The 20,604-nt window shown below is 34.7% G+C and overlaps 1 protein-coding gene across 2 annotated transcripts in view; it reads right to left on the bottom strand.

The window, feature by feature from the left end:
• Positions 1-20,604, bottom strand: part of LOC5571956 (activating transcription factor 3) — a 246,391-nt gene that overhangs the window by 47,268 nt on the left and 178,519 nt on the right. The gene's annotated exons all lie outside the window — the stretch shown is intronic.

The following is a 20,604-nucleotide window of genomic DNA, read 5'->3' as shown; positions in this document are numbered from 1 at the left end:
TCTATAGCCATCATTATAGATAAAGCATTTCAAACTCAATATATCATTTCATAGTTTTTTACTCACTTGATGTGACGCCAGTGTCCCGTACGCAGGGCTGGTAGCAAGTCACTTTTAAGTGACTTGGTCACTTTTTTCGACCTGGTCACTAAAAAGTCACTATTTCCAACAAAAAGTCACTAAAGTCACTTTTTTTTTGTGATCTGATGATAATGAAATTTAAGGCTGGGTTAGCTTTTCAAACAAAAACAACAAGAAACAGATTTTTGTTATTATAAAGACAAGAAAAGTGTGATTTTGAAATCAAAGTGTCAAGATTCTTGACTCAAGAAAAGTAGAGACTCCTGGCTAACTATATTATTATTGAATCCTTATTATGGGGAGGTTCAGTCCGAGACTGGTTCATCCCCGCCCTTCCAGCTTACTTTTTGGAAGAATTCAAGTGAATATTCCGTAGACATTTCCGATAGAAAAATTTAAAAATTTCGCTGGAAAAACTTTGGAGAACATTCTGGCAAAACTTAGAAAGCAACATTAGGATAAATTTGTTGTCCGAAAGATTTTATTAAATTTTGGCAAAAACCAGAACTAATATCTGATTTGAGTAATCTATGGCTATACAAGAAATCCAAAACCAGGTTTCTGAAAATAAACATCATCAAAACTCTTTCGGAAGATAAGCCAGAGACGGCTAAGAATAACAACCAAAATAAATTATAAAAGTTTGTCAGAAATTCGTCCAGGACTTCAACAGCAAGTACTATTTTTGCTGGAAATCATTTCAGATATCACATCAGAAATTCCAACGTGGCCGTGCGGTTAGTGTGACCAAGCTTTTAACCGCATGGGGGCAATATGAACATACAGGGCAATATGAGCCACCCCGGTTTTGACCTCAAAAACAGTGTTCTAATGTCTAGTGTCATTAGGATCTGCTAAAGGATGCCTCAAATAGCCACCACAATAAAAACCGTAAGAATATTCGTTTGAACACTCAAGATATTTACACAAATGTACAAATTTGTCCTTCGCCATGAAAAGCTTATAATCTTGGCAGTTTTTAATTAAGCCTATAAGACATTTATATTTGAAATTCTGGTTAATTTTACCAATCCATTGAAACTTCTGATCATAATGAACAGTTCGTGAGCGAAATTAGATTTGTTCGTAAACAAAATTATTGAAAAACAATATGTTATTTTCAAGATGAAGGGGCGGGGCAAAATGAGCCACCTAGATTTAAGCAAAACAAGCGATGTTTTGAACATAAAAATACATTGCCTAAATAAACCAGATTATTTTTTTACTGCATAGTCATCTTTATGTAATATAACAAGTGGAACACTTTACTAGAAAATATGTTGAACCAAGTATCGCAATTTAGTACTAGTATAACATGGTCTGTTTACTATTTATTAGGTATCTTTAAAAAATAAGCCGCTAGAATCAATAATTTCAAGCAGAGCTAATACAATTTCCTTTCCAATAATGTACTCTTCACCACTAACTCTTCTCTATACTGTTTTAAATAAAAATCATTCGATTGAATGAGGTGGCTCATAATGCCCCATATGGTTGGTGACCATGTAGAAAAACATGGTTTTCCAAAAAGTTCCTGAAATAATTTGCAAGTTGATGTTAACATTAATTATCGACGTAACATGGAAGATAACATTTTATAGTACAAGTCACTTGCATTTAAACCATATTTTTTGCTGTTTTTCTATGCATTCCATGATGTTTTCCTTAGGCGGTCCATATTGCCCCGATCACCCCTACATGATTCCATAATGAATGATAGAACATTGTTGGACGATAATAATTAATCAACAGTGTTGTCAGTGGCTATTCTCTAACCCAAAATCCACCTGTTCATGAATTTCAGCAACAAATATGTGCTTTCTATCGTTTACTGTTTACTTTATAATTTAAATTTGCAAAATTCAGGGTCGTAGATCAGATAAAACGTGAGGTTACGAGTTGCCACTGATTAATGTGATTATTTTCAATAATTCATTTATTGCAGTGGCGATTCCCTAACCTCAAATCTACCTGTTCCACGATTAGAAATTCTTGAATTTCAGCAACAAATTTGCATGTAATGAGTAGAGATTTGTTAGAAAGGACGATTTCAATAATTAACTTTTTGATTTATAATCTAAATTTGCCGAAATAGTCATGTTTAGAGTCGTAGAACAGGTAGAAAGCGAGGTTACGAGTCGCCACTGATTTATTGAAATGCTGATGAAATTCTAATTCTTTATATACGACATTCAACTAATTTGTTCTTTTCTCGAGTTCGTTAATAATCAATTGTGTTCTGGAGTTATTGTTTATTTGGATTCTTTATTTTACAGAAATTCTGCCACAAATTTAGCATGAGTTTCTATTTTTCGTTTGTTTTTGAACTTTGAATTCTGTCCGGAATTTTTCAAAATTTACTGAAATGTATTCTCAATTTTCACCACAATTTTGTCTACAACCAAACCTTTTTCCTCGATTTATTCCACAGCTTTGTATGGAATGCTTTAAGTAATTCATTTTGCATCTCTACTTCAAAATCTTGCCAGTAAGTTCATCATGTACAGGAATTTTGTTTAGAATTCTAACACGAGTTTGTTTACCAAAGTTCATGTATTTAATTTTTTTAAACTGAAATCAGAGAATCAGTCGACCCCTAAAGGAAGGAACCCCGATAGAAGATTTAGTTGAATGGTTCATAAATCTCGTTTATTCAAAATTTCATGAAGCATGGCTGAATGAATCAACTGAAAATCAGCTTAGAGTCATTAAGCCTACTACTGCAAAATGGATCGACAGATCAGCTCTGCCAGAACAAAAATGTTTAACTAGTTGTCGTACAGTCGACTCACCAAAGGTCACATACTCGATAAAACATCACCTCCAGTCTGCAGCATGTGTCAAGAATAGAACAGCATAGAACACATTCTAATCCATTGTAATCAGTTTAAAAGTCTAAGAGACAAAATAGGATTAGCTAAATCAATGAAAAACATTTTGAAGAATAACAGAAAATCAGAAGGAAAGTTATTAGCGTTTCTCAGAAGAGCGAAATTGTTTGAATTATTGTAAATAATTAAATCTTTTTTAAGAGGCAAATTAATTCAATAATTTAAAGCCTCTATAATAAACGCAAAAAAGACTAATACTTGTAGTTTTCAAGTCACTTTTAGGCCACTTTTTGGTCACTATTTGGTCACTTTTTTGATCATTTTGGTCACTAAAGTCACTATTATTTTGCTGTCTGACTGCTACCAGCCCTGCGTACGAATATGAAATTGGGCCACTGTATTGGGTCTTTCTGACAAGCAAGGGCTTGATTGTACGACTGTTCGTGTGAACTTACTTTTGGAAGGAGATTCTTTTTCCTTGCGGGTTTCGCGTAAGTGTCTCTGCTTACGGGTCCGCCATTCGTTTTTGGTCCTTCAGACAGGAGTATGATTGAATACGAATAGTCATACAATCTTGAACAAATTGTTTTGTTAGATTAGGCCATTGCTACCGGTGGATAACTTGCGACAATAGATGGCAGCCTATATCATCATCATCATTATCAGGTTCTCGTCAAACGGAGGGACCGCCAGGGCTCATTAGTTGCTTATAAACCAGTGCTGGTTGTTGATGTTTCAGTTCGTTTACACGAGCTGTAGCATCATTTGTACTAATCAGTAATGGTGGTTAAGTTTCGAAGCCAACGTGTGATCAATCGTTTTATAATGCAACATAAGAATGGGTGTTTGGTGGAACTGTGCGTTACTTTCGTCGTTATTAAATTTAATGATTGTGAGGGTGCTAATAGTGATTTTATAATAAAATCTATGGTGATGAAAATTTGAAAATGAAATTGGAAATGATTCTGATAGTTTTGTTAAAAATATAATAATGATGATGTGAACTCTACTAATTTAATAATGGCCATAATACATTGTGCAATCATTTCTCTGAATATAAACATTATTGCCTAGTTCTTCAAACTTGCATGATAAAAGTGTTAATAATGACAGCGAGTGCAGAAGAATGGATCGAAGTGATTTTTTTACTGTAACTTTCTTGATCATAGAGCTACATCGCAGTTTGAATAGTAATGAGTCTACAGCAACAAAAATAATGAAAAATTGAAATAGAATATCTTTTAATTACTTAGTAATGCTAACAGATGGTATATGGTAATAACAATGAATTTATATGAAAATGGTGTGATGTGAAAAGTGATATAATGGAAAGTATATCTGAAGTGTATTACGAAAGTTGATGAGTGATAATCGGTGATATACGTGATAGTGTCGAAAATAAAAGTGACGATAGTGAGTGATGAAATGGAATGGGAAATGAGGACCTTTTAATAAAACTATTTCGTTCTTCACTTTAACCACTCTAGTAGCATTTCAGGCCTTATCATAGTTTGATAGTAGTCTGAACTACTAGACTGCAAAACTACGGCAAGGGCTGATTGCTGCTGGCGTACACAGTGACCATTTGAGCAACATTGCTTAGGAACGTATGTGTGATGAACGCAATAAAGGCTTATAAAAGCAAATGCTGGGAAGGAGCTTAGGGCAGATTAAGAGTGCCAGTACTACCCCTATCGCTACTGACAAAAAAAAAATTATCAAATTATTTTGTGATCTAATCTACCAAACATACACAATATGACTTTAAATTTTATTTCAGAATTGCACGATTAAATTTTGATCAAAACGATTTTTCGACATGCTTGCGCTCTTCATTCTTCTTCTTTCTGGCATTACGTCCCCACTGGGACAGAGCCTGCTTCTCAGCTTAGTGTTCTTATGAGCACTTTCACAGTTATTAACTGAGAGCTTTCTATGCCAATGACCATTTTTGCATGTGTATATCGTGTGGCAGGTACGAAGATACTCTATGCCCAGGGAAGTCGAGAAAATTTCCAACCCGAAAAGATCCTCGACCGGTGGGATTCGAACCCACGACCCTCAGCTTGGTCTTGCTGAATAGCTGCGCGTTTACCGCTACGGCTATCTGGGCCCCTGCGCTCTTCATACAATACTCTTATATTGTATATCAAAATTCTACACTTCTAAACCAACAAAAAATAACTTTTTAGCATCAAAAGTATTATGCACTTTGTTCATAAGTATTGTTCAACACATAAAGGTGGAATTCTGTGGCAAATTAAGCCAATAAATTGTTATACAAGCTTGTAAACTTGCATGCAAGGTGGCAAGGTGTCAAATTTTGCATTTTCAACAGCCATTATTTAAAAAAACTATACGTATCTATCTTTGAAAAAGGTAATGGATTCAGCAACTTGTAATTGGGTAAATATCGGTATGTTGATACCTGAGACAAAAACGTGTTCCGCAGTATTATGTTTAATTGAGCTGTGAATTTTGTCAAGTAACCATTCTGAATTCTAACCTTTGAACACATACAAGAACGTCCCCCTGTGTTCTTGAACCCTGTAGAACTGTATAGAACTATAGTTCCCCTCTTATCCCATCCCAGTGACGCCCATGTCCGACCGGACTATTCCTCGCTTTTTATTATATTGAAGGTAATAAAATGATACATTTTTATTTTCCCCAAACCAATTCCCTCCGATGCTCGGATGGAACACGTATCGGCACCAGCACGAAGCCCTTCGCATCGGAATATCGTAACGTAACGCGAAATGAACTGCAGTAAAATGCCTTCGTCTCCTCCAGGTCCTGACCCTTCTTCCTGTAACGACGATCGGTGGCCGGTTGGCCATCGGGATTTTATTTTTAATTTGACCCGACTTTCAACAGCTTTCCGCCATCGACGTCTATGTCGTTGTCTTGGTGCGAGACACACGTGAGACGTTGCTGAGCTGGCTCCATCGCTTCGACAAATGAACATAAACCCCGGCGTCGCCAAACCAAACGTTAGATATTCTGGGAAGAGAGAGAGAGAGGGTCCGTGGGGGATGTTTCGGTAAACGAACGTGCGACGGAACATAAACATCGATGTTCTGAGCCATGCGAATCGACCCGAACCATGTGCTCTGGAAATCAAACAGAACATGAGACGAGACATGAGTTGTGACGAAGTGGCTGCAGCGAAATGACGACGACTAGCGAGAATGAGACTTGTGGTCGGTAATCGATGGCAATCCAGATCGAATCGGTTCAATTGACTCGATTGAGGCAATTCACATTATTGGGGGTTAACTGATGGTAATGTTTGAGGGAGATTTTTTCGGCCCACCGTGAAGAAACGTTTCTCTGAATATAACCCTTCGTTGCATATGGAAAACTTCAGGGAAGCATTGTTAGTTTCATTAAGGGCGTTTCTAACAATATAGTTTTTCTTTCCTTCGGACCAACCACAGTTCCCAAAGCTCTACACAAAGTCCACGAGTAGTGCCAGCCTAATGTACTTCCTCGCAACCATCCGGCTTAGCTTCGATCCGGCAGTAAACCTTTACAATGGACTTATGGTGGGTCGTATTATAACAAGGTACACCCAACGTCGTAAACTTTGGGCTTCCCGCCTTGAATCGCGTGCGGCCATCATCATCATCATTTCATCCACCGTGGTCATCTACATATTGTACAAAAGAGTCGTTTTGCTATTTTCAATCTCCTTGGGTCAGAGCCAGCAGCAACAGTGCCACGCTACTAATTCCAAGAAATCACACACTCACGCCACCCCCGTTGGACGCGAATCAGCAAAAGCGACTATGACCATCGGCAGCAACAGAAAATCCACCCCCATACCCTAAAGACGACAATACACCCAATACATACATCTCAGTGCAAAAGTTTGAGTTTACCCGCAAAAGTGTTTTGTCCATTTCTCTCCATAGCTTATTTGAAAGGTAATGAGTTAATCTTACCTCAGCAGTATTTTGAACAACATATTTTTAAACTTTGTTTACTAAAATTTTCAAAAACTGCATGGTTTGTTTTCTTAGCATTGGACTGACAAAATTTTCAAATAAATGTGGCATTTGAGCCACAATCTTATATTCCTTGAAGAGCACTTGTAATATTTTGAAGGAAAAATCTAAAAAAATATTCAAAAATAAATAAAATACCCATTTAAGAAAATATGTTTCGGTCTTAACACCGAACTAAAATAAACTCATTATTTTTCGAATGAGCCGCACTTTATGTTGTTCAGGGAGTGACCCCAAACTTTTGCACGGGAGTGTACATCGACAATTGACGGAAGGGGAATATGAGGAGATGGAACACCTGTGTGTTGTTATGCGCCGGAGCTCTAACCCCTCTTGGAATGAATTTATTTGTGTGATTTTTCTTTTTTCGTTGGCCATAATTTGAAAAAGTCGTAAAACATTTGCATACTTTTTTTTTTTATTTGAACATGCTCCCGTGCAAGAAAATGCGCTACAAAGTAATCACAATCTGCGTGTATTAATTTTATGGTTCAAGCATGGTGCTTCTATATCTGACGCTGACCATCGACGAGACAGGGGACGCACTATGGGCCAGAAATCAAAATTTCGCGACAAAAGTCCAAAAACTTTTTTTCAATAAAATGAATTATTGAGATGAATTTCTCATTTTTGAGAACATGTGTGATTGTATACCAACTATCTTATTTGATTAATTACATTATTTTATTGCACTTTATGGAGCTCAATATTGTCTAAACTGTAAAACTTGTATATCACCCTATCTTAAGAAAATTTGGTTTGAGGTGAAAAATGGCAAGAAAAATAATTATGAGTACATTTTTGGAAAGCAAATTAAGTGAATTTTACATGTCTGGTATAAAAATAACGTTATTTTTTAATTTTAACATTGATTTTACAATGTACCAGTAATATTCACTACATTTTTACTATTTCACCTTAAAAGTTAAGGTATTCCACCGTATTCGACTTGCAACCAATATGAGGTGGAAGCCTAGACTCCACGCTTTCAAATGCTACCAAAAGTTTTTGCATATATTTGCGGATGGCCGAGATACATCGGTTTAAGTACATGCGATAATTTAGTCGATTTTTCAACCCCATATTTTTAACTTCGCTGCTGTTCATACAATCACAAATTAAATAAGTTTGATTGGTATAAAACAACTAAAGCAGTCATATTCCACTGCTTTTGAGTAAGTTTCCGTTCATGAGCTAGGTGACATCCAGAAATCAGGTTTAAATCGGTTGAAAAATTACAAAAATTTATAGTTTTGCTAGTTTTCTTCGAGGCCATGATTTGTATGGTATGATAAGACCATAACAGAGGAATCTGATTAATGCGTGGTTTCTGGACAACATCCAGGTAAAAATAACAGATTTTTGAAGAAATATGAAACGGCTGAGATTGTTATGTGTCTATGTATTTTGTTCAAATCGCAGTGGCTTAAATTTAATATAGACATTTAGTAGAAATTTTCTAAAAAATATCTTACAAACTCTGTTGGTTATTTTTCAACCAGGATTAAACCATTGGTATAATATTTTACAAAATTTATAAACATTAAGTAGAAACATCGAAAATTTGCCCGTTTTTAAGTTTGATGGTTCACATAGAGTGAATTGATTTTCCCTTATAGATTATAAAAGAATTAGGCAACCTCCTGTACTATCTTCCTAAACTACGTTGGAATATTAGAAAAATACAGTATAAAAGATTGTAAGAAAATAAAAATAAAATGACAGCACCAAATGACCAAGTTAATGGCGATCAACGAAGAACGTTAAAAAAATCGTTTGAATTCTTTCAAATTCCTGCCAGAAATATCGGCTATATAAGCGTAATGTTGTCGGAAGAATGTAACTAGTTAATCAGATGAACTATTCATTTGTACATAAAACTATCATCTTATTCCGTCGAAAGGAAATGAAGATTTTTAATTGCACTTGATTTATTTCAATTTAAAGTCAATCAAATACGAGATCTGGACAAAAATTCACGTTTCTTTCAATTTGAATTGTCACATTTTAAAACAACATAACATCTACAGATATGTAATCCATATTATCTTGTTCTATTTTGGACCATGTCTATATAACTCTCTGATGATTGTATGGCTTTTTCATAGGTTATGTACAGTAACAATATTGCGTTAGAAAATATTAATAGTGAATTAAATGCAAATGTACGGTGAAAACACAATAAACACTCAAACAAACAGTTGCCAATGCATTCCAAACAGCTAAGATCACATTTTTCATGCATTTTTTTAACTATTCTGAGAAACTTAACAGTGTATCTTCAAAATACTTTGAAATGTTTTAAACATATCTTTGAAAATGTGCTATATATTTTGTAAAATGATATATGAGCGAATATGAATTGATAATGCCTTAGCCCCTCTACCGGCAGCTTCATTTTTTACCGCTTAAATAATACTCAAATCGCGATAACTTTTTTGTTTCTCGATTTTTTTGAACCATATTTTCACGAGCTCTTAAAAAACTCTTCTAGTTTTAAAATATGTGTCGATATTGATAATTGGTCAACTGGATCCGCAGATATTCCAAAATTCCTTGGGGGGACCGACGCGTAGCAATAACCCACGAAAATATTTATCTCAGGCTACAGAATTTTTAGCGTATTCGGATATTCACTCCTCAAAATGATACATAAATGCGAGTATGTTGTGAAAAAATTAAGCAATTTGGTGCATCCGTCTTTGAGTAATGAGCATTTATGTTTCTGGTACCACACCAGACAATTAAAGATTTTGAAAACTCTCAAAAACCTCTTATCGTAATTTTCAGATTTCTCCAAGAATACTGAACCGATTTGTATGATTTTTTCAGAGTAGCTCCTTATTACCTGGCATTGTATAGGGTGCCGGTACCAATGGTTGTAATGTACCAGTAGATTGGACTATGGAATAAAACGTACATTTTTCGATAAAAACGACATGTGCTATTTTTGGTGTAGATCGCCTCTAGTTTAGTCGATTTGTCAAATTTCAGCTTTTTATCTTATCAAAAAGTCATATAAATAATTAAGTTTATGCAAAAAATTTGCTCCCTTGCACCAATAGTAGCCGTCGTGTTCCAGTAGTGGATCAACGGTTGGAAGCAGTTTTTAAAATGGATGTATAAAAATGAAGAAAAGCCCTAGAGATGATCTTTATGCTTCATTCGAAAGATATTAATTGCTGTTCCGAGGGAAAAATGTTAAACCTATGTAAAAATTTACCATTTTGTTCAAAATTCCTTGTATTATTCGGGAACGTCTACTACTGGAGCACTAGCGCAACTACTGGAACACGTGTACCAATAGTGGCTCAAGCGATTTTATGTTAAAAAATTAGTTTTAACACTTTTTTTATATTTTTCCCATATGGTAGAGGTTGAAATCTTTCTGTTGACGTCAAAAGATCTCTGTTAGGGCTTTTCGTTATTTTGTTATGATTTTTTATAGCTTAGGTAGTCCACTAATGGCACCGGCACCCTACTACACATTTTATTTTATTTTATTTTTTTTTTATAAATTAACCAAAAACCAAATGGTCAAAGACATTCTAAATGGAGAATGTCGGTCCCCCAAGGAAAATCGGAATATCTTCAAAATAGATCACCAATGATTATTATCGACACGGATTCTTAAACTAGAAGAGTTTTTGAGGTATTGTGAAAAAATTGTGCAATAATATCGAGAAACAATAAAGTTTGAATATTTTTTTAGCGGTAAAAAATGAAGCTGCCGGTAGAGGGGTTAATTACCATATTTTCCCAAATACGCATAATCCCTACAAATAATATCAATTCATTTTAAAATGCATCTTAGTCATCCCAAACACGACATTTTCATGCTTCCTTAAGTTTTTATTACTTTAGGTTCATTTTTGTTCATTTTGAAGGTGTTTGGAATTTTGTCGCGAAATTTTGTTTTCTGGCCCATAGGCCCATGGTCATTTGAAGGCTTGGTGTTCTGAAATTGTACGATTGAATTTAGATTAAATTGTGTTTTTCTACATGAACTTTGATAATAACTTTGTTTTACAAATGAAGTTTGAATTCTGCAGCAAATTGAGCAAATAAATGGCTATACATGTTGACAATTTTGGATGCAAGTTGGTTAAAATAGTCAACTTTTACATTTTACATATCTCAAAAACAAAACGTGCTATGATTGAAAACGACAAAAGGTTCAGCAACCTTCATTTTAGTAAATAGCGGTATTTTGGTGCTTCAGACAAAAACGTGTACTGCAGTGTTATTTTCATTGGATGCGAGAACATTTGAGACTTTATATTTAAATATTAAAAATTATTAAGATATTAGCATGTTTGGAACGCTTTCAAACAAACTGCTCGAATGATCATTATTTGATGATGTTTTAAAGATTCAGTCATCTATCCTTGACAACCTAGTTATAACAAAACATATATTCGGTCTCAAATTCCTTAGCGAAATGCATTTTTAAAAATTGGAGCCATTTTTGCAATCCCAGTTATAAAATTATCCCGGGAATTACAAATGACCGGGAAAAATACGGGAAATACCCGGGAATATAAAGAACACCCCGGGAAAATATGTAATTCAAACACAAGACTACTGATTTCTTTAAATTTTAAGCACTCTCGTACTTCCCACTATCTTTTGGTGAATTGGTAGAAAGATAGTAAACGATTAGAATCTATGAAACATTTGTAGAAGAGTACTTAGTGATTCCTGACAAGGTTCTTGACCAGATTCTTGTTGGGTTTCTTTTCAAATTCATGTCAAATTTGTAATGAGATCTATGCTGGAATCCTAACGAGAATTAAATCGATAATTGAAAGATCTTTCTGAGAGATCACTGAAATTGTTATTAATTGATTGTTAATAAGATTTTTGGTGGATTCAAGAAAAGATGTTTGGCTGATTCTGCTTGAATATTTTTAGTAAATTCGTAGAGGTTAGTGAAAAGCTAAACGAAAAAAAGTATATGGCTTATTTCTTGGGAGATCTTCTGAAATCCTGGACAGATTCATGAAAAGTTCCGTTTGTCAGATTTCTGGGGTTATTTATGCAATTGTTTCTTGATGAAGCCTTTTCTGGGTTAGGCACTTTTTTGACTATGACATAGTTCTTATGAGGCCCCTGGTGAGGTTTTGTATTGATATCTACAGATTTACAACGAATTCTTTCAATCATTTCAACAAATTTCGTGGCAAGATTTTAGACGAATAGACGAATAAACAGCAAGGTTCCTTATGTAATTTTGGCCAGTTTTATGTTAACATTCTTAACAAAATCATTCAAAGATTACTTGGAAGATGCAATTTTAGATTTATGTCAACCGTTTTGCCGCTTTTGTATACTAACAGTCACATGTTTTTTGGAGATATCGTTTCTGTTAAAAACCTTGAACCCAACATGAATTTTACTAGATCAAGAATTTCTCCAGTAACCAACCCAGGACCATGTCTAACACATTATTCCGAAGGCTTACTTAAAAGGTAAGGGGCTGTTCATTAATTACGTAAGATATTTTCGTCGTTTTTTAGACCCCCTCCCACATGGCAAGATATCTATATAAATAAAAACGGAGTGGTGTTTGTATGTCACGAAATGGCTTTAGAAAGGGCAATCGGATTTTGAAAATTCTTCCTTTGTTGTGCTCCTTATGTGTTCCGACGTGTTCGTGTATATAAAAAACTAGGATTTTCAACGCAAAAGTTGGAGAAACGGGAGTGAACCGAAACTGCCATTTTGTACAGGACTTTTCATGGCGTTTTTCAACAGCCTACTTGATGGCAAGACGAAGTTTGCCGGGACCTCTAGTTTTATATAAAAATTAAAAATAAATTTGGTGGCGTGTAAGAAATTTCAAACCCCACTCCCCAACATAAACCCTTACGTAATTAGTCGACTATCTCTAATGGCTTGAATATTGAACTTTGCTCTTTGGTGGATGTTTAGATACCCGTAGCAGAAATTTGTTTATTTAGTTCTAAAATCTTTCTGAACTTCCTATGAATTCCTGGGAGTTGACAGTCTTTTAAATACTTCAGAAAATACTTAAAATCTTTTTGTTCAAAACTCTTTTTGTTCTATATTTAAACCGTATGAAGCTTACAGTGTTATAATAAATAAGTTAGATTTGTTCAGAAATTTATTCACATTGTATGCAAGTCGCAGGATGATCATCTGCAGGGTTCTCATCCTATTTTAAGTTTCTTGGGCATCCGGGAATTGGAAAACTGATTTTGAATGAACACCCTGGAATCATCTTGGTCAGAGATGACGTTTTCGGCAGAGCTTTTCAGTAGCTCAAGATCTATAATTATTCTACCAGAGTGATTTAAAGTTTTTCCTCTAGGTGATACTAGTCTAGGGGAAAACTATTGAATTGCATGGCTCGAAAAATGATAACCATTGACTCACTGGACATGTTTGCCAAAGTTTGCCGTCATTTTTCTAAGTTGTCAGGAACCTAAGCTGTTTGCAAAATAAATGTTTTATGCTCACTTGCGCCACCTGGTGGCAAAATCTCGAATCTCCTGACTAGAATGAACATTTTGTCTGAAGTGTTCAGGATCCTGAGATATCCTTAAAAAAATCGTGCTCACTAGCGCCGCCTGATGGAAAAATCTCGAATCTCTTGAAGAGAATAAAGATAGCCCTTGAGCTACTGCCGAAGACGCCATCTTTCTAAGTGATCAGGATCCTGAGATATCCGCAAAACAAAAATTCTATGCTCACTAGCGCTGCCTGGTGGCAAAATCTCGAAACGCTTAGCTTGAATAATGATAGCTCATGAGCTACTGGACAACTTTGCCGAAGACTCCATCTTTCTAAGTAGTGAGGATCCTGAGATATCCGCAAAACAAAAGTTTCAAGCACACTACCCAAGTAACCACTAGCTCTCTAATTCGCCTTTTTGGCCGCATAGGGCTATTTTTCGGCTAATATAGGGCGTATCTGCTGTATTATAGCACTATATTGGCACGCTGAGCGAATGAAAGTGCTAGTCGATTACTTGGGTAGCCTGGTGGCGGAATTTTACTTGAGCAGTGTTGCCAGCTACGACAAAATTTTGAACCCTTCATGGAAATCTGGGTTACAGTATTGCTATGTTGCTAAGCATAGCAACACTTCCTTCAACTTTGGTGAACATTCAGTATCGTTATCTTTAAATTTTATTGATATCTGCATATCTCACCCCCATATACAGTGCTGTTCTGAATAATAGCAGCGCATGTCGATTTTCATACAAAATGCTCAACTTTGACTCGACTCGAGTCGAGTCTAGTACACGACACTGAAGACGGCCTTACAGTTGAGGTCGAAATACGCGTATCTGTCAAAGGATACAAACTCTAGTGGAATTAAATGGTATAGTACTAAATTCGGTTTTTTCATCTACTTATAGGTATTCTACTAAACAGCTCGAAGATTTATTATTATAATGTCAAGCCGAAATTCAAATTTTAAAAACTGCTATTTTTTCGAACAATTTCACCTAGTATCTCACTTTCCGGCAGGGGCTTAGAAAATTTTGAAATTTTGTGTTTACAAAATTGAGCATATTTGTAGTTCTGTGGAGAAAATTTCAACTCGATTGCTTGAAAGGGAACAAAACTACAGCATGTCAAAGTTGAGCATTTTGTATGAAAATCGACATGCGCTGCTATTATTCAGAACAGCACTGTAATTGGCTCTTTTGATAACAATCGAGCAGTTTTGCCATCTATTACTAGAATATGAAAAAAAAACTTGATTGGCCATTTTGGAAAGTTCTCAACCCCTGCTTCTACTTTGCCGACTATCTTGGATCAGTATTTCCACATCTAGAAGTTGCATTTTTCAAAAACATAATTATAACCCTGATTTTTTTACAACCGAGTCTTTTTACGACCCCCCGATAACGGTCGCTAAAAGAGGTTGGGGTGTATATCATATGTTTGGTAAGAATTTGTCAGAATCCTCAGCAGAATTCCCTCAATATTTTGCTCAAGATTTTCTCAGAATCCTGCTTAGGTTTTCCTTAGAATGTTGCACAAGATTCCTATAGAATCCTGATCAACACTCCCTCAGAATACTACTCGGGATTCCTTTATCATGGTCTTGGATTTACCGGAGTTGGTCACAGTCCTGACCGGAATTTCCTCAGAAACCTTTCCAACATGCCCTCACAATCCTGGTGATGAAAAAAATCATTGCGAACGAATTCAAAAGAGAAAAGCAAGAAAATGTGTCTTACTGTTGTATTAACTAGATTGACCAACCGACAGTAAGTAATTCAGATTTGGTTACGGAAACTTACATTGACAGAAAATCTCAATGTTCAAATGTCAAAGTCATGTGATATTCATGAATTTCCACAGCACTGATGTTAAGTCAATCAGTTAAAATATTGCCATTAAATTATAAAAAATGAAATCAAATTATAAAAATCAAAATGTTTGTTCTTTCGCATATGATAAGTTCATGTTCAAAAAGAAAATTTCTCATACCTTCCAGACTCATGAACTTTGTTCTTAAATTCCAGAGCAATCTATAGTTTTGAATGTAAAAGTTTGTTTTACAACACTGCCAAGTAAACCAAACATCACTTGAGATAAAAGTTGTTGAAATTAATTTCTCGCATAATTTATAATAACACTCTAAAAGCGGTATTGTGAAAACGTGATCCTATTCTATCTCCTTGTGGTGATGATTTGGATGTTTATTTTTTCATTAGTTCTGAAACAACGTGCTACACGCTTTATTTCCATTGGCTTTTAGAGTGTTATCCTAAATTATACGAGATTTGACACTTTAAACTTAATCGGATCAGTTTTGGATGAATTTTTAAATCGTTGATAATATTTTTTGAATAATAGTTAATTACACGAAAAGCTGCGCAAAATTTCGACACCACTTTGTGAAGGTGATTTTTTTTTCATTTTCCACGTTCTTTCTGATTGTGCTGTGTGCCTTTTATTCGCAAGAGCGGGAGAGAGGTAAACAAGAGCACTCGCTCACTTGCGATTGGCTGATGCTAATGTTTGAAAGTTCCAAATTTTTTTTTTTTTTTTTAAAGACACTACACGTTAATGCTTCCAGTGGGCTATTTGCCCTTTGAAGGAAGCACCACACTAGACAACGGACTGGCATGCAATGCCCAGTGGCACAGTCGGAAAACATTCCTCTCGAAAAGTTTTTCGGCCTGAGGCGGGAATCGAACCCACACTCTTTAGCACGATGCGGCTAAATGCCTCGGTGACACTAACCACACGGCTACGAAGCCCACATAATTTCCTCTAAGTTTTTCAGTTTTCTGAAAATGAGAGAATGTACTACGGTTTGATATAAGACACTCACTTTTAAGTGCCAAAGCCCGACACAGGTGGCTTGTCAGCACGGGTAGTGTGTGAATGATTTGGAATGTCGCTTGGTGTGGTCTCTCACGAATACGGCGCTCAGTCTCTGTCAGTTCTCGCACCATGGAATCGAATGCGAATCGCAGTCGTTCAGTTTTGCTTGAAATTTGGGCACTAAGATTGAAATTTGTCAGCCCTGATAATGACGAACCAATCATAACACCATAGTGTCTTCTGCACAGTGATTGATTATTGGTATTGCAAAAGGATAGTAGTATTTTTGAATAATTTTCAAAGTAATTTTGGGGTGTCAACGAGGTATTTCTGTGGGAAGGTCCAAAAAAATCGATTTGAAACAACCTCTGAAACATTATCAAATTTGCTAATTTTTGGATAGAATCCGTCCGAATTTAATGTGGTATGGTTACCCTCAAAACTGAACAGGTCAACACTTCATGTAGAATGTTATTTATACATCACAAATCGGTAATAATTATATCACATTCACCTTCTAGAGAACTTTTGCATATATTGAGAACCCCAATTGCACTATGGTCCAGGAATTTGGTGAGTGTAGAAACTCGCTATCTCCTTCCGTTTAGGAGTTATTGTTGTTTTTCTCTCAAAAATATGCCTACTTTGATTGTGAATATCTCTGATTGGGACAAACATAAAAAATATCTTTTGACGGCGTTCAAAAGACAAAATAAAATTGCATATTATATCAAAAAATTACAGATGTGTTATTTTTGTAACTCTAATAAAACGTCTTGAAAGTCAAATATTTTTTATCACAAAAACTTTAATAACTTTTGAACTTAAATAGATATAACTTTTTGCATGAAAATTTGCGTTTTGTTACGTTCTAAAAGTCGTTCATAGACGACTTTGACGAGAAAATAATATTAACCCTCTAATACCCAAATTTTTGTTTTCGATTAAAATATTATTTTTCGTTATCTAAAATCGTTCTAAACACGTTCTGGGCAATTATTTATTTTCATTCGCGAATTTTTGAATTTAGTTTTTTGATTTTTAGAATTTTTATTTTTGAACATCCCTAACTTTTTTCATTTTTTCTTGAAGCCTTTTCTGGTTGTTGATTTTTGGCAATAATAAAAATTTAAATTTTTGTGGTACTTTTAAAAATATTACATTTTTATTTTTTTTTTTCGGAGGGTATTTTATTTTCCGTGTAACTAACGGAAAAACAGGTTTGAAATTATTTTGATACCACCTGGCTCTTCTTTTGTGATAGGTCGATCGTATAAAAATATAAAAGGTACGATTTTTTATATTATACGTTAAATTAACCCCGGGCATTCATAGGTTTGGGGTCGTCCATAAATGACGTAGCTTTTTAGGGGGGAGGGGGGTCTTTACGAATTTGTGACGATGTGTGACGAGGGGGAGGGTTGGGTCCTAGCTAGTGGACGTAGCATTTTAAATCATGTCGGTAAAAAGAGAGGCGCAAAAAAAAGGCATACAATTATTTTTTTATCAAACTTTATTTTTGTTTGACTTGGGTTATAAAATGATGATTCAGCTTCAAAACATTCATATGACAAGATTGAAAAAAATCTAAGAAATTTAAATCTTCTTGATAAATGTTGTCCGATCTTCATTCGGACAGTTTTTTAAATGATAATTTGACACCGAAAAATCAACGCTTGCCTCGATGTGTGGAGAGTTTGCTTTCAGTGGGCTGACGCAGCGCCGCTGCCAACTTGATGAAATCGAAACGTGACGCTGCAAAGAACGGAAGGACGAAAGGGACGACGAGAAAAAACGCGGGCAAACGGATATCGAAGTGAAGGTGTGTGAAAAATTCATTCTTCAAGTAGACCGCGCGGTGTTAACACGAACCCTTACCTTGTTACCTTTTCATGAATATAGTTAACTGTTGAAGTTAAATTAACATTTTCCAAGTGCTTTATTTCCGGAATCGAAATTCCTTGCTATTAGTGTTACAGTCCACTAAATTCTTCGTGTTTTCCACCTCAAATAAACCATCTCGTGTTGGTCTTTTCGAAGATGCAACAAATGTAATCAAACAGATTTTTTAAAGCTTTAAATAATTATGTAAATACTACATTATAGTCGTGTCTAAATTAATAAATTTATAAATAAACAAAATCAAAGTTTAATATATTACAGTCATCTCTCCCTTACTCGATATTGAAGGGACCATCGAGTTAGGGAGGTATCGAGTTACAGAACACAAAATCAATGCAACTGCGATCCAAGGGACCATCGAGGTAGCCATGAAAACCAACTTTTACTATGGTTCTCTAACTCGATATCGAGATACGAAATATCGAGTAAGGGAGAGATGACTGTAATTAAAAATCAATGCTTTAACTACTCGAAAAACATTGTTTTCTCATTTGTTAACAAGTCATAAAGTCAGCCGTTTTCAAGAGATTAAAATATGCTCTTTTAGGCAAATATTATATGAAACAAGATATTTATATCGTGTATTATGCATTCAATGTTGCAGGAGATCTCCACTCAATCAACTCATCGATTTGTTATGATGTATCAATGCTCTTGATGGAATAGCCTGAATATTAATGAAGACAACAGATTCAAGTGTTATAGAAATTGCCCTATCGTTAAATTAAATTGATAATTCGGTAATTTAAAGATTTTTTTTTTATTTAACTGTTTTTTTTTGTTGTGTAAGTATATTTTAGTATGAGGAACGATAGTAAAGTTTAGCTCAAATATTGATAGAGATTAATAATTTGTATAATAATCGCTAAAATTTTCTAAACATTCTAAATATTTCAAGTGTAATCATTTCTATATCTGGCCACTGATAGCTAAATGGATTTGAATTTGGATAATAATGACGAAGATTCATTTAGAATTAATATGTTTTATTGTTAATTTTCATTGAAATCTATTTCCTAACAAAGAATAATTAAAAAAACAATCCTCTAATAACAAAATTTCTGATCCATATACTAAAAAATATATTGTACCCTAACTCAACAGTAACGAGGTTCATCAATCCAATCATTTTTTTTTTCCATTTTGTATTGAACTTCTGATTTCTTTCAATTTTTCGTTTCAACCCAATCGCTGAGGAAAACATATAAAACAAATATAAAAGGGGGGGGGGGTGCTTGATATGCTACGTATTTTTCAAGGGGGAGTATCAGCATTTGTGACGAAATGCTACGAGGGGGGAGGGGGTGTCAAAAATCAGTGAAAAAATGCTACGTCATTTATGGACGGCCCCTTATATAAGAATACAATTTTTCAGACAATTTTCAAAATTACAAAAAAGTTTCAAAAGTCATAAAAAACATTTCTTATATGCGTGTTATGAGTCAAGGTTTAAGCCAAAAATAAAATAATATTGATTTCCGAGCTACGAAAAAATACACAAAATTCCAAAGTGTACCCCGTCTAAAGGCGGGGTTGGGTATTAGAGGGTTAAAAAAACTAGAGTTGAAAAACTTATTTTTGTTGGACCACCCTGCGATGATTAGGAAAAAATGCTCTAGATTGGTCAAATTTTGAGCTATAGAAAAACTTTTTTTGGCAAAGTTGATCAAAATTCCAAGTTACCGCTTTGCCTAAGAGTATATACCAGTATTTTTGCAAATAAAAAAGTTGATTATATGATATGTGTGATATTGTGGACCACCCTGTCTAAAATTTCATTTTCATGCTCAAAATGCAAAATAATAAAGAAATACATACTATGAAAATCTTCAAAATAGTTTTAGAGCCCTATCTTTCTTATTTCAGATTTCTCGTCAAAGCGGTCTATGAACGACTTTAAGAACTTAACAAAACGCAAATTTTCATGCAAAAATATTGATGATATCTATTTTAGTTCAAAAGTTATTAAAGTTTTTCTGCTTAAAATCCTTTGTTTTCAAGGCTTTTTATTAGAGTTACAAAAATAACACATCTGTCATTTTTTGACATAATATACAATTTTATTTTGTCTTTTGAATCCCGTCAAATGATATTTTTTATGTTTGCCCCAATCAGAGATATTCACAATCAAAGTAGGCATGTTTTTGAGAGAAAAATAACAATAACTCCTAAACGGAAGGAGATAGCGAGTTTCTACACTCACCAAATTATGCATTTTTTAAAGCTCTAAAAGTGTCTCATAGACTACTTTGATGAGAACTTTGAATTGAAAACTCTAGAGCCAGAAAACCAGTTTTGTTCTGACCACCCTATGTCACTGCAGGAAAAAAGTTCTAAATCGGTCAATTTAAGAGATACAAAAATTTTTTTTTGGCAAATTTGCTTGAAATTTAATGGTCTATAACTTTGCTGAAGAATGTAAATATAATTTCTACAAATAAGAAAGTTAGTTACACAATTTCTATG

This window comes from Aedes aegypti, chromosome 3 (assembly GCF_002204515.2).
Source record: "Aedes aegypti strain LVP_AGWG chromosome 3, AaegL5.0 Primary Assembly, whole genome shotgun sequence".
Lineage (NCBI taxonomy): Eukaryota > Metazoa > Arthropoda > Insecta > Diptera > Culicidae > Aedes > Aedes aegypti.
This window is presented reverse-complemented; position numbering and strand designations above follow the sequence as displayed.